Here is a 13,904-nt window from a genome sequence, read left to right as displayed (position 1 = left end):
CATTTTGTAAATCCTCTCCAAGTGATTTTAATGTATGGTCAAGGTAATTAAAAAGTTTGACCTAGTCTAAAAACAAGGGACAAATACAGTCATGCAGCTTTGGTTAATCACTTAAGACATGGTCTCTAAGCAGAAAATCTAATAGTTCCTTCTTAAGACATGCTCTCCGTCTAATTATTCAAGTGACTAGGGACTCATTTGGTCCAACTTTGGGAGTAGCTGAGGACCAGTCTTACTTCCAAATGCCAGGTAGAGCAAGCCCTGGATCCTAACAGCCCTCTGATGACCCTGCATCTCATTGCCACAGGCATCTATGCAACACTGTAGGGGTGCAGCTTGGTTTTTGTTGCATTGATTTTTTAATCTTGCAACTTTACTGAATTTATTAGTTCTAAGATTATTTTTGTAAAGTCTTTAGAGTTTTCTACATATAAGATTATGTCATCTGCAAACACAGACAACAAGCTTTGGAGAGGATGTGGAGAAAAAGGAGCCTATAGAGTGTTGATGAGAATGTAAATTAGCACAACCACTATGAAAAATATTATAAAGGCTCCTTGAAAAAAAAATGGAACCAACATGTAATCCAGCTATTACATTATATTACATATTATAGCCAATTCTGGCTATACAGCCAAAGGAAAGGAAATCAGTATGTTGAAGAGGTATCTGCACTCCCATGTTCACTGAAGCGTTCTTCACAATAGCCAAGACATGAAATCAAACTAAGGCCCATCAACAAATAAGTGGAGTAAGAAAATTGTCATATATATTCATAGTGGAATACTACTCAGCCTTAAAAAAAAAAAACAAGAATCCTGCATTTGCAAAAACATGGATGAACCTGAAGGACATTGTGTGAAATTAAATAAGCCAGGCACAGAAAGACAACTACTGCATAATCTCTCTGATATATGGAACCTAAAAAAGTCAAACTCACAGAAGCAAAGAGTAAAACGGTGGTTACTGGAGGCTGAGGGGTGGGGAGATTTGGGGAAAAAAAGAGAGAGAAGCAGGATCAGAGGGCATTGGAGGGTCCTACAGGGACCTGAATTTGACACCAAGTGAAGGCAAAGGGTAAGAGTCAAAGGGAAAAAGAGAAGAGCACCAAGCTTCCACCCTCGTCCTAGTGTCTGAGGCCAGGAGTTGAAGGCGTCTCTCTGTCTGCTAGTGCCAGGCACACAGTGCAACTTCAGAGGCTCCCATGGCTAGAAATGGATAGATTCTGCTAAACCCCCAAGGGTCCAATTCACTTTCCAGCCAGAATCCAGCCCTGTGGCTTTTTTTCTCAGCTGATTCAACCCTTCTTCTCATTACCCAAAGCTCCAGTACCCTTCCTACTATTCCTACAGAGATCAATTTATCTCCAATAACCCCAGTGGGAACCAAAGCCTTCCTGTTACACACAATCAAGATGTAATTCCAAGTTATGTTTGAGTATATAGGAAGAAAGTTCAGCCATATGGACAGAAATGGCAATGATTTTAACCTGTAACTCTACCTACTAATAGCCATTGGAAGGCATCTAAAAGATGTGGATAGATTTCCTCTAAGGAGGTGCAAGCCATACCAACAAACTGCTCAACATTGCCATTTTAAAGGTATGGGAAGTAAGAGCTTGCTTCCACATACCCACCATGAGCTGAGTGAGAACAACAGGATTATGAATTGGATTCATATGTCTAAAATTGGGTCCTGCACCAAGTCCCTCATGATGAGTAAAACTGAGAAAAAGAACCCAGAAACACACATCCATGACAGCTTAATAGGATTTAAACAACTCTATCTTATTAACTTTTCAAGGGAACCCTGGCAAAGTATGAAATTTAAGCACCACTCCAGGCTAACTGAGAACAGTTATCTGTTGTTCATGTCACTGCACCTGCCCTACACTCCAAAGACATGGGCCACAGCTGCTTCTCCCAAATGTGCCCTAGAATCTCTAAAGGGTTGGCTGGCACACAGCAGGAGGGCATTCTGGTAGTGAGGGATGCCCCTTTTGAAGCTGTGTGTGCATAGCAAGTGCCCAGTTTTTATTTAGATTGCATATTTATTTGGAGTAGGATGGGTAGAAATTCCAACAGGACTGAAGCCCTTCCAAGCCATATTTTTGCTCCAACAAAGGTATATCCAAAGTGAACACGAACCTCAATGGCAGAGTGAAAAGTGGCCCAATGTGTTCTATCTATTGCAATGTGGGAAGCTTCTTTTTCTTTTATTTTCCTTTATTTCTGATATTTTTTTTTTGGCAGAAGTAAAAGGATAGAGAAGCATGAATAGAAAATTTTCTATAATAAGAATACTGTCAAGAAAATCCCCAAATTCTTAAGTTAGTTAAATGTTGTGAAAGAGATTTATCAAGAAATTTAATCATTTTTAAGTATTTCTCAGAAAAGATACACTTTTAGAGAATCAAGAGATGCTTACTTCCTTTTCTCAAAACTGTTGTGTACCACGTAAGCATTTTCCTGAAGGGAAACTGCCCCAATCAAGGGAAGGTCACCAGTGCACGCCATCTTTGACATAAATGTAACTTGTTTGATTTCCTGAGAATGAAAAGCCATCAAACAATCTCATCAGCAACACATTTTGTGAATGAAACAAGCATCTGCTTCTTGACAAGACTGGAGTGATTAATACCATCCGAGAAAGGGTTAATTCAGTTACCGTCTATTTTCAAGCCATCCTGAAATAACCTTGTGGGAATTCTTTGAACCTGAGAAAAGTCACCAAATAAAGAAATTTGATGCGTACTTCCCCTCACAAGGATAGTTTTGGCTATTTGGCAACAGGAAACAGTTCTGGCAACAAAACCCTCTAAGGAGGACACTACCATAGTTGCCAATTAACAGAAAGTCATCTGGGGAGAATGCACTATTCAGAGAATACAGTTGGCAGAACCTGTATGAATATATTTGCAGGTGAATTCCTGTATGCAGTTGTTCAATGGTTTTGCCTCTGCTGTTTGGCAAGAAGGGAATTAGCAGACCCAGAATGTGATTACTGCCTTTAATATTCAACTTTGAAAGTTTCAGCCATATGTGCATCATCTCATGGATGTCCGCATTCAGTTTCTTAAAAGTCTTTCAAAATGAAAATACTGCATTAATTGATGTAAGATCATTACCCACCCTTTGGAGATATGTCACCTGCTCCAGAAATTCCACTATATACCCCCTCCCTGCACCCCAGGCTCCACACCTCCCTCAAAGCACACCCATGGTAACGAAGTCCTCCCTGCATCACAAATCAGATGACACTGTGGAGGAATTTCCTGCTTAGACATCTTCTTCCATAATGGACCGGAAGCCTCTCCAGACTGGGAACTGGATCTCCTCCTTCTTCCTGTGTCTCCATCTGGAGCACAGTGCCTGGTACAAAGCAGGTTCTCTGCAACTGGTAGCTGAGTTCAAGTGAACTGAGACCCTTGGGGACGGGAATTCCCAGTGCTTTTAAATGTGCTTTTAAATGTGCTATTTAACCCTCCTTCCTATGTGAAATAAAAGGGGACTTTTTACAGGCATTAAATTTCCTATGAGCCATATCTCAAAACTAAAATATGTTTATATGTGTTTTCCGCTATGCTAACCCCTGGTGTTTTCCGGTCTTCAGCCAGAACTCTTCTTCAAGCTGTGACCCATTCCTTTGTTTCAAGTGTCTTAATACTTGGTTTTTTTTTTTTTTTTTCCATCTCCATGGTGTTTTTCCTTCTGCAAATTATTTTTCCCTTTGGACCCCCTTCTTCCAGCAGTATACAGGCCTGTGAAAGTAAAATTTGAAGAGTCTTTCTGGTTTTTACAGGAAGCTCTAAGAAAGAAGTAGATTAATATTATCCATGTTTAAATAGGATTCATTTGTCTGGTGTTTACCTACTATTGTAGTGTTCCACTAAAATTTAATAGAAAAAGTTTCAATGGAATACCTTGCCTTTTAATTAGAAGCCACAATTTTATTTGAATGTCAGAAATGCACTAAAGAAAATTGGCTGGAATATTTTAGGGAAGTGATTTGCAGACCTAAAAAGGTGAACAAGGTACAAAGGGGAAGATGTATGATAAACTCAAAACATACTCAAAATTTAAGTGTGCCTTACAATTGTAGATTTAAATGATTCTTACTATCATATGAACCTCACTGTGTATATAATAAGAAGTTAGAATTCAAGCCCCATGAGGGCAGGGTCTATGTCTGACTTGCTACTCTCCCTAGTACTCATCAAAGCACCTGGTGCATAGGAACCTCAATATTTGTTAAATTAATGAATATTTCTGAGTAATTAAATAAGTGGGGTTAACAGAAGTAAATGAGTCCAAATGGATGAAAATACTACCTATTTCCCACATACACCTCATTATACCTCATTATAGCACTGGGAATAGAAAATTGACTCAATCCAAAATAAGTCTACCAATAATTATTCAACTAACCACTGAGATCATGCAGAAGTTGTGCATAAAATAAAGATAAAAGATTTGGTCCTTGTCCTCAAGGCAATTATTCTCAAGCTATGGGCTCCATACACACACGAAATTAACAAGAGGAAAGGCAACAGATTCCTCTGTTTTTCCATTTTAAGCGGTGAGCCAAGAAAAACTATACATAACTGTGTACCTACAGGATCTGTGATCTTTTATATAATGCCTATGAGGAAAAATGACTATTTCCACAGTTTTCCGTTTAAGAAATGAAAAGAGGTGGTTGGACTTAGGATATTAGAGATGAGAAGAGCCCCAAAATTGGAATCTCTGATTTGAAGCATTTTAGCTGTATAATCTGGAATACTACCCAGTGGTAGCAGAAGTTAATATTTATTAGGCCTAATATGAACTTTCTACTGTTCTACTATAATATTTCCACTATTGCAAGCACTTTCCACTATTCATGCACTCCTTTAACAACCCCATTAAACAGCTGTCATTACTGTATGATTGGCATTTTACTGATTTAGACAACTGAGGCTCAGAATGCCTAACTTACCAAAGGTTGTGCAACCACTGAGAGGCTAGCCCAGGATCTGACCACAGGTGGCCAGATAGGAGAGCCCACCCTCAGACCACCGTGGATAGTGGTGACTATGGCTTGTGCTGATTCTCAGTCAGTGATATCACTGTGATTTGGTGATTCTCAATCACTGAATCTTAGTGCTAATCAATGCCATCCCTTTTGGAGCTCCACTGAGCCTCATAATAACTTTGGGAGGATCCTTTTGATCCTCAGTTTATTGATGAGAAAATGAAGGCTCAGGGAGGTCAGATAACAGAAGATGTAAATTACAGAGTGTGTAGCCGGTGACTCCAAATCTGGCTTCTTTCACTATAGCATGGTGCCTCTCAAATGACAAGTATGTGTCATCACTCTGTCACAAAATGTGGGGAAGGTCTATGCTTCCAGAAAGTTTTGGTCTTCAAGATGCTCGTATGAACCAAAACAAAGAGAACCACAGTTGCGGCTTACTGAGACTTTTTTTTTAATTAATGCGAATGAAATCTCTCTGTCTACCTCTCTTGCAATGCTTGATGATCTTTGGCATCTGAGCTGCCCTATTCTTGTTCCTACAGGTTTTCTAAACACTGGTAATAAGTGTGAAGAATCTAGCAGTGTCTTGGAGCACAGCAAACATTGGTGACTACATTTTGCATCCCTATGGCTATCTTAAATGTGAAGAATTTTTGGTAATCTCCCTCAGAGGTTTTAGACATTAAGTTTTTCATCATAGAACAAGATCCATGTGGCTACTTTTTAGATAATTCATATCATGAGGACCTGATAACATTCTAGTGACTCTTTGTAGTACCTCAAAAGAAATGAATTTCCTTCTAAAATGCGCTAGCCAGTCAAGAATACAATGTTCTAGTAAGGCTGCTGAAGGCTGCCATGTGATATCAAAGATTTCCAAAGAATATCTGAGTCATGAATCCTTCATTTAGTGATTTAAGATTATTATGAAGCATCTGACCCCCAGTCCAAAATGTAAAACACTAATAAACTCTTTAAAATATTCAAGTTAAACACAATTTATTATCTTAATATCCTCCTACTAATAATGCAGTTGTCATCATTCTCAAAATTAAATGACAGCTTCCTACAGTGCTGGGAAAAGAGGAAGTGTCTGACCTCGAAGAACTTAAACCACAGCAGGCATGATTCCTTCTACCTCAGTTTCCCTACATGAGAAGACTTCCTTAAAGGTGAAGTTTGGATTGGAAACCATATCGGAGAGGTCCCATTCGGCTCCAACCAAGTCCCTAGAGAACTTTTTTTTTTTTTTTTCTAAGATGGAGTCTCCCTCTGTCACCAGACTGGAGTGCAGTGGTGCAATCTCGGCTCACTGCAATCATCTCCGCCTCCCGGGTTCAAGCGATCCTCCTGCCTCAGCCTCCCAAGTAGCTGGGATTACAGACACGTGCCACCACACCCAGCTAATTTTTGTATTTTTAGTAGAGACGGGGTTTCACCATGTTGGCCAGGATGGTCTTGATCTCCTGACCTCATGATCCACCTGCCTCGGCCTCCCAAAGTGCTGGGATTACAGGCATGAGCCACTGTGCCCGGCCAGTCCCCAAAGAACTTCTACAAGCTCACCCCTCCACTCCCTACTCTCCAGTATGTTGCAATTATGCAGTCTTTTATTTTTAGAAATGTATGTGTAAAAGACCTCAAAGGATCTTCAGCTCCAGTTTTCTATTTTACACTGGTTTGTAATTTTTCTGGTTTTTGAAGATCCTAAGAACTTAATCTATAATTTTCCCTTGCTTATTAGGCTAGAGACTTATTATGGACTCCAATGGTCTAATAAAATACTCTTTCCTGAAACTTAAACCCATTTCCTGTTGAATTCTATACAGCTGGAGAGTCATGTTGACTTTTCATGTCTGAAATAACAATCATGAAGCCTTCACTGCTTTTTCTTTTATGAGTCAACAACTGTCTTAGTTAAATTATTTCTGTATGCAAGTAACAGAAACCAGCTTTAATAAATGTTTAATAAAACTTCACAAGGAATTTATTATAAGGGGATATTACGTTCTATATAAGGACAAGGATACAGCTGAACCTCAGAAAAGGACTAAAACTATGAAATGAAGCAGCCCTGGAACCAAGGTGACTCTCCTATAAGTAACAAGTAGAGAGTTCAAACAGAGCCTGAAGCCAGACTCCCCAGGTTCAAGTCCCAGGTCCACCACAGGCTCTACTTTCAGAGAAGGGCCATCATCACAACCAGTCCTTCTTCCTCATGATCAAATCATGTATTCCTTTCTGAAACTCCTGAAGTTCCATTACACCTCTCTAAATGTTGCACTCTCTCAAAAGTATAGATCAAACTCTATGGGCAGAAAGAGAGAAGCTCAGTATTCTTCACTTGTAGAAGTCAATACTTTTCCTGGAATGAGAAACAGACAGTTTGTACCTCTATCTAATATCACTACTTCTACTACATAACTGACCCACATGCTACACTCTCATTCAGCTTAGTAGAATTAAGACAACAGAGTCTTTTTAAAAATAGTTTATCTATTCATTTTGATTTTGAGGACAGTTTAGTTTGTGTCTTCAAGTAAGTGGCAGTGATTTGCCCTAATTGAATTTTACACTCTTTTAGAGGGTCTAATTTTTTCCTTTCCTATCTTTCAGACTACTATCTGGAATTCGATTACTATCTTTCAGACTCTCAGCACCCTATTATTTCAGGTCATCTGAAAACTGAACAACTACATTCTTGATGCCATCCTTCAGCTGCTAATCCATCTTCAAGGTTGATCACCCACAGCGTATATGACAGATGTCATACAAAGCAGATGGCAGTTGCCATCAGCACCAACCCCTTTTATCCTTTCTGCCAAAGGCTGACAAACCTTATGGTAATCTTCAATGAGTCACAGCCTTGTATAATCCCTCCCTGTGAATGTGGGCAGAACTTGTGACTTACTTCTAGCCAATAAAATATGGCAATGGTGATGAGATGTTACCCCCATGATTATGTGACATTACATGAAACACTGTTTCAGCACACTGGAGAAAGATTCTCCTGCTGGCCTTAATGAACTAAGCTGTCATGTTGCAAGGGAATCTATCAGAGGTCCACATAGCAAGGAATGGGAGTGGCCCCTAGGAGCTGACAGTGTCCCCAGCCACTGTCAACCAGCAGGAAAATGGGGACCTGAGTCCTACAACCCCAAGGAACTGAACTCGGTCAACTATCTCAAAAGCTCAGACGAAAAAATCTGGCTCCAGAAAGGAATGCAACCCAGACAGCAACTTCATTTCAGCCTCATGAGTTCCTGAGCACAGAATCCAAGTAAGCCATTTCTGGACTCCTAACTCATGGCAAATGCAAATAATAAATGAATGGTGTCTTAGGCCACTGAATTTGTGGTAATTTGTTATGCAGCAAGATAAAACTAGTGAAGCATTCATCTCCTCCCCATCCATTCCCTAACCTTCCATGACCCCTCCCTATGCTGAACATGCAATAAATCAACGCCTGCCTTAGCTGGTCATTAAAACATAAGGAAGGGAGGTGATATTGACTGAGCACCCATGATCTGCCAGACAAAATACAGAATCTCTTTTAATTCTATGAGGTAGGTATTGCTGACTTTGCTAGTGTTTCATTTTCTTATCTGAAAACTGGGTGTCATGGACTGAATTGTATCCCCCTCCTAAAAAAATTTATAGGTTGAAGCCCTAACCCCCAATGTGACTGTATTTGTGGAAAGGGCCTATAAGGAGATAATAAAGGTTGAAGGGGTCATAAAGGTTGTGCCCTAATCCACAGGACTGATAGCCTTACAAGAAGAAGAGACACCAGAGAGCTCTCTCTTTGTGTGCACAGGGAAAAGACCATGGCAGAACACAGAGAGAAGGCATCATCTGAAGCTGAGGAGAGAGGCCTCACCAGAAACAGACCCTGCTGGCACCTTGGTCTTGGACTTTCAGCCTCCAAAATGGTGAGAAAATAAATTTCAGTTGTGTAAACCACCCAGTCTGCAGCATTTTGTTATGGCAGCCTGAACAGACTAATACACTGGGGATAAGCATTTTGACCACAGTTACCCATTAAGACAGACATGGAGGCAAATCATGTCACCACCCTTCCCGCTTGCTGATTATCCATCTTTGTGTCAGTAGATATTAACTATGAGGGTCTATAGCATTGACTCTTTTTTCTCTACTTCCTTCTCCTCTTCATGCTCATACAATATCTTGATTATCAAGCATTGTCTTTAAGGTAGGGACAGGAAAGAATGTTCCAATTTAATTCCAGGTAGCTCCAGCCCAACTCTGATCCTGACAGGTCGACCAAGTAATGCTCTGATAGGAAATGCCTTCCCTGGATTTCTCAGGCAGGCCCTCAATCTTCCCACTCTTTTAGTTGCTGTGTGATATTCTGAAATTGTTCTTTTATAATCCTAATTTTTCTCTGTGCCTCATTTTCCTCATCTGCATATTGAGGAAAATTATGGCCCCCATCTCATAATGTTGTAGTGATAATAAGTAAGTTAGTCTAAACAAAGGATTTAGCACTCTCACTGGTACACAGAATGCACTTTGTAGGTGTTAGCTGCTCTTCTCATTTTCAATGGAACAGAACATTTTATTTCTAAGCAGCTCCAGTGGAATACTTCATTGCCCCAAACAGAGAGCTATAGCAATATCTCTTCCTATTTGGTAATCATCCTAAACTGTCTGTGGGGTTTCACATCTTCTTGTCACAAAACCATCCACCAAAACACTACTATGCATTCACACTGGTAATCTAGTGGGTCACAACTTTGGTATCCTATAAACCCAGCTAGACTCTCCTCAATTCCCTAAGCCCCTCTCCAGCCCCTTCCAGGGAGGCAGTTTCCTTGTAACTCTTGCATTTCTGAGTGTCCTGGGAGCATAGCACTAACTGTGTTTTCACCCTGGACTATCTTTTGAAGGATGTCTGTATAGTAAGCAGCATTGCAAGATAGAGATAGTGACAGCTCCCAGAGTAAAGGGAAGATTTTCCTACTGTCCAGCATAGAAAAGATGATGTCTCTCTCCAGAGAAAAGGGGAGGTTTGCTAGCAGCCCTAAGATTCAGGTTCCCTAAGCCAAGGGTTCCTCACGTATGAGGTCAGCCCACTGCATGCACAGCGTTCACCTGAGTCCCTCCACATCAACCCCATAAGACATGGAGGGGCAGGTGACCAATATAAACATGATGTTTATGCTGCTTGCTCTGACATGAGTGAATAATAACATCCTTTGTCTCTGACATAGGAGTCTCATGTCTTCTGCCATCATCCCCAGGGCTGGCAGACAAACTTGTTAACTTGTAAATGGAGTAAAATCTCAGATCCTTCACATGCCTTAACACCCTCTCAAGAACAAACCAGCAAAACAGACACATATATAATCCTTCCAGCTCCACCCTGGCACCCTATATCCCCTGAAGGCTATTAGGAACAACATTGGGGTGCAATAGTCCAGGGTGTAAAAGGTGATAACTCACTCAGAAAAAACAAAGAAGCCTGGCCAGTATGGCGAAACCCCGTCTTGACTAAAAAAAAAAAAAGACAAAAAGAAAAAAAAAAAAACTAGCTGGGTGTGGTGGCGCATGCCTGTAATCCCAGCTATTCCGCAGGCTGAGGTGGGAGAATCACTGAACTCGGGAGGCAGACATTGCAGTGAGCTGAGATTGCACCACTGTACTCCAGCCTAGGTGACAGAGTGAGACCCTGTCTCAAAAAAAAAAAAAAAAAAAAAAGAAGAAGAAGAAAAAAGAATAAGCAAAGAGCTGTTGAGAATGAGGCAGATTTTGCTTGTAGGCCCCTTGAAACTACCTACACTGGTTTTTGAGTGAAGGACATAGGGTTGCAATTTTGTATAATGTCTTCCACTATTAACACATGGGTACTTCTGTATTCTTTTAGATTCTTCAGGAGCTTTTCCCTGGTTTTTAAGAAACTCCCCAATTAAGGAGTACCTAAGCCAATGTATACAAACAACTAAATTATCCTGGTAAGCAACTCATCATTGATGATACCAAACACACTCAGCTTTTTAAAGTTTTCTTAACTACTAGCCACTTCTAGCCATTCTAGCATGACTGTATTTTCATTTAATGAATCAAGATGCCTTTAGCTCAGGTAACAAAAACCATGCTTCAAACTGTCTTAAACAAAAGACAAATTTATTCTCTCTTTTCATCTCTCTCTCTCTTTCTCTCTCTCTCTCTCTCTCTCACACACACACACACACACACACACACACAGAGTCCCGAATTAAGCTAAGATGGGCTTCAGATGTGCTGTATCAGGACTCTTGCTCTATTTCTCTGTAATTCTTGTGGCTCAGCCCTTCTTCAGCTGTAAAAAACGGCTACAGAAACTTAAAGCATCATATACAGCTAACTTTATATCCAGAGATGAAAGAGGATTTTTGTTTCAGGAGAAGAAAACTTTCCCAGCCACATGTAACATACTTCTTACCATCCCACAGTCCAGAATCTAGGCCCTCCCCACCCCATTCTTAAACTAATCACCGGCAAGCGGAACAGGTGGCTTTTGGTTCAGACTCCTCATCATTTTACATGTGATACATTCTAGTTTTAGAAGGAAAAAAAGCATAAAAATTGAAATTGAAGGTTGATTCTAAGAATGCTATGATTTTGTCTGGGGAGTAGTACTATTCCTGTTGTTCATACCACAATTCTTTCATCTATTCATCCAGCCACCAAACCATCTCTCAATTCATCCAAGAAGTATTTATTGAGTGTCAAGCAGATGCCAGGCATTGTTTTAACTGCTGAGATACACGAGTGAACAAAACAAAGTCCCTGCTCTTATGGAGCATATGTTGTGCTTTGCATCAAGCTATTGGATCCTGTGTCAGTGTTTTTCCAGAGAAAGAGACCAATAGGAGGCTGGGGAGGGTGCATATTTATTTTAAGGAATTGGCTCACATAGTTGTGAGACCGGGCAAGTCTGAAATCTGTAGGGCAATCCAGCAGGCTGGAAACTCAGGCAGTAGTTGATGGTGCAGTTTTGAGGCAGAATGCCTTCTTATCCGGGAAACCTCATTTTTGCTTTTAAGGCCTTCAACTGATTAGATGAGACCACATTATCAAGGGTGATTTCCTTTACTTAGAGCCGACTGATTGTAGATGCTATCCACATCTACAAGATACCTTCATAGCAACCCCTAGAGTAGTGTCTGATTAAATAACTGGATACTATAGCCTAGCCAAGTTGACATATCAAACTAAGCATCATAGATGTCTTGCTTATCTTTTCAACTCCACTGCCAGTTTCTGGGGAAGATGATGGTATCCTATACCTGTCCATCTACAACCCCTACAGAGCTTCACACAGTGCCTTGTGGCTAGTAGATGTCCAAGATCCATGCTGTTGCATTACTTAACCTCAGTGTTATGACACATGCTATGTCTGCATGTCTTTGAATGAGACGGGAAGTTCAAATCAAAGAGGATCACCCAGAGCTGAAGCAAGATCATGAATCATAAAATAAAAGGGAAAACCTCCTCATTCACTTGGCCCAATCTGAAGACTCTGCCCTTCTTCCGAGCCACACACCCTATCTTCGCTGTAGAGTGCATCCCAGACCATCACACCAATGTCAAGGAATTGCATTCCTCTAAAAATGCTACTAAGTACACCATGTGCCTTTTTTAGGAAATGAACTTAAGCCTAGGGCTTAAGAGACTTCATTTTTTCCATCTGACTTGAATCTTTCGTGGGGCCATTTGGTCTGTTTCTTTCCATAAAGCAGATGTTTCCCAGCGAGATTGCACAGGGAGCCCTGATCCAGAGCCAGCCCTCTGATCTGCATGTGTCTCCACTGACCACCCAAGGGGTGCCAGGCAAACTGTGGCCTCTGTGACTGAAAATCTGGCATTTCCAAGCATTCCATACACCTGATATCTTACCATACCACACCCCCCATCCAATCCTTAAAGGGAAATATACTTGCAAATGTTCTCTTCGTATGCGGATGCCTGATCCCCAAGGTATTTTGTATAAATTGTTTTCTCCATGGTGTAAATGTAACCACATTCTCCAGGCTTGACCTTCTGCATTCAAAATCAAGAAAAGATGAAAGTTAATAAATGAATGAATCACCTACTCTAAGCCAGGCACTGAATGAGGCATGTACACATAGTTAATCGTATAATGAAGTATATGTTGTTATATATGATACAAGCAAGGAAATTGAAGCCAACTATCATTTGGAACACAGATTGCAGTTCAAAGAAAAAGGCAAAGCTAATAAGTCCGGCCACAAACCTTGCTCCCCTTTATGACTGCACAAACTCACCTGAGACAACTGTTTGCTGTTACCAGTTGAACAGCATGTAATGCAGTTTAACTTGAAGTGTTCTAAAATATCCAGACTTTTCCAAAGGAAATAAGGCATTGAGTTTTGTTTTGTTATTTTCTTAAGAGGGAGGTGTGAAGTATGTGCTGAGTGGAAAATGAATATAAACATTTTACATAAAGTACTTTTCTGAAAGTATATTAATCTGGATATGGATTTCTTGACTTTTTTTTTTTTTTTTTTTGAGACGGAGTTTCACTCTTGTTGCCCAGGCTGGAGTGCAATGGCACGATCTCAGCTCACTGCAACCTCTGCCTCCCAGGTTCAAGCAATTCTACTGCCTCAGCCTCCCGAGTAGCTGGGATTACAGGTGCCTGCCACCACACCCGGCCAATTTTGTATTTTTAGTAGAGATGGGGTTTCTCCATGTTGAGACTGGTCTCGAACTCCTGACCTCAGGTGATCCACCTGCCTCAGCCTCCCAAAGTGCTGGGATTACAGGCGCGAGCCACCGCGCCTGGCCTCTTGACATGTTTTTCAAAGCCCATTTTTCTTACAATGAATTGTCAAGCATGACCCCATGGCTCAACACAAAGG

This window comes from Pongo pygmaeus, chromosome 11 (assembly GCF_028885625.2).
Source record: "Pongo pygmaeus isolate AG05252 chromosome 11, NHGRI_mPonPyg2-v2.0_pri, whole genome shotgun sequence".
Lineage (NCBI taxonomy): Eukaryota > Metazoa > Chordata > Mammalia > Primates > Hominidae > Pongo > Pongo pygmaeus.
The sequence above is the reverse complement of the archived record's forward strand: the minus strand, read 5'-3'. Positions refer to the sequence as shown.